This window comes from Mus caroli, chromosome X (genome assembly GCF_900094665.2).
Source record: "Mus caroli chromosome X, CAROLI_EIJ_v1.1, whole genome shotgun sequence".
NCBI classification, from domain to species: Eukaryota; Metazoa; Chordata; class Mammalia; order Rodentia; family Muridae; genus Mus; species Mus caroli.
The window spans coordinates 87,724,234-87,726,596 of record NC_034589.1 but is presented as its reverse complement, the minus strand read 5'-3'; positions in this window follow the sequence as shown (position 1 = coordinate 87,726,596).

The window sequence follows — 2,363 nt, the reverse complement described above, 5'->3', positions numbered from 1 at the left end:
TGCTATGTCTTGATTCTGCCCCCTACTTTACTAATAACTTTATAATTTATTTGGTAAGCAACATGTAAGTTTCTGCTAGGTATTACCATAACAAAACTGTATTTCCTTGAGACATACAGTGCAATTTTATCAATTCTGTTAATGAGAGATTGTGTATGGTTTTATCTTTTGACTTTCTTTCATTTATATTTTATGGAGACAGGCTTTCACTACATATCCCTGGCTGGCATGGAACTCTTTATGTAGAACAGGCTGATCTTGAAGTTAGAGAGATCTGGCTGCTTCTACCTTCTGAGTGCTGAAATTAAAGGCATGTACCACTATATCTGGCCTACATTTTTTTATTGGATATTTTCTTTATTTAAATTTCAAATGTTATCCCATTTCCTGGTTTCCTCCTCCTCCTGGAAACCCCATATAGCATCCCCCCTTCCCCTGCTTCTATGAGGGTGTTTCTCCACTTACCCACCCTCTCCCACCTCCCCACTCTCAATTTGCCTACACTGGGGCATCTATCATGCCTTCATAGGACCAAGGACCTCTCCTCCCATTGATGCATGACAAGGCCATCCTCTGCTACATATGCAGCTGGAGCCATGTGTACTCCTTGGTTGGTGGTTTAGTCCCTGGGTGTTCGGGGGGGGGGGCTGGTCGGTTGATATCATTGTTCTTCCTATGGGGTTGCAAACCCCTTCAACTCCTTCAGTCCCTTCTCTAACTCTTCTATTAGGGACCCTGCGCTCAGTCCAATGGTTGTGTGCTAATATTTGACTCTGTGTTTGTAAGGCTCTGGCAGGGTCTCTCAGGACACAGCCATATCAGGCTCCTTTCAACAAGCTCATCTTGGCATGTACAATAGTGTCTGGGTTTGGTGACTGTATATGGGATGGATCTCCAGGTGGGAAAGTCTCTAGGTGGACTTTCCTTTAGTCTCTGCTCTACACTTTATCTCCTTATTGGTTCCTGTGAGTGTTTTTGTACTCCTTCTAAAAAGGACCAAAGGGTGCACACTTTGGTCTTCCTTCTTCTTGAGCTTCATGTGGTCTATGAATTGTATCCTGGTTATTTGGAGCTTTTGGGTTAGTAAACACGTATCAGTGACATTTGAAAGGGCAGGTATAATATTTTAAAGTTCCCTATAGAGTGTAGATCATACTCCTTGCTTTATTGAAAGGATTGCAGACAGACCAATCCATAACCTAACTCCACCTCCAAAGTCCAAAGTTTTGAAGGGATTGGGCTATCAGCTTCACTTTTTTTTGGCTTTAAACACTATAATTTTCCATAGGGGTGCTATTATGGACTTTATTTATTTAGACAGATTCTCGTGTATACAGGCTGCCTTGGAACTTGCTTTGGTCGCACTGACTCTACTTTCCAAGTGTGTTGCTAGGATACTAGACATGCAACCAGTTTATACAGTGCTGGGGTTCAAACCTAGGGTTTCATGCATGCTAGGCAAGCTACATCCAGAGCTTCTACTGATATGTTTTATTAGGGTGTTTGGCCATTCTGAAGGTCTTTTAATTGCTTAATATAAGGTAGGGTATAAGAAACACCTAGTCGGTAGGTGTCCTATAAGTGATGTGCTATTTGTTGGGGTGATACTGATGACCCCATTTCATTCATTCTGTAGGTTCTACAGTCCATTTCCTGAAGCAGTATTCCTGCATCCTGCCAGAACACACATAGAAACACTCAACCCTGAGGGCTNGGAAAATGGCTCTACATTTGCTCTACACACATAAGGACCTGAATTTAAATCCCCAGCACCCACAAGCAGATCCCAGTAATCTAGCAATGTGGAGTGGGGACAGGCGAATCCCAGAGATTGCCTGGCTGAATTGGCTCTGACCTCTTCATGAATGGACATGGGCATATGCACCTGCATATTCCCATACATGCAACCTCCCCACCCAAGAAATGTCCCTTTTCATCCTTGGCCTGTGAGAAAAAGCANCAGGAGAAGGCCTGTCTTCAGTACTCCATGCTATGCTCAATCATAATTCCTCATTGTCTGCTGGAGGTTAGATGTTCTTGTCTGGCTCCCACCCCTGTAGGAGCCAATACTTCCTGTTTCTTGTATACCCATGTTTCTTCCTTCTTCCCCCACCCACTCCCCCTCCTTGTTTCCCAGCCCCCTTTCCCTCCCATTCCTTCCTTCTTTGCTCCATCAGAGATTCTCAGNGACAGATAGTTTTCATATCAGATTGATTTTATTTTCACCAGAGACAAAGCACTGTGTAGTACTTATATTTTCAGACTACACAGTTTGGTATTGCTTAGCTGACACTCCTTTTCACAGATTTCCAGGTCTTTGGTTGTCATGCTGAGTCTACTGTCATTCTTAATCACTTGTTGAA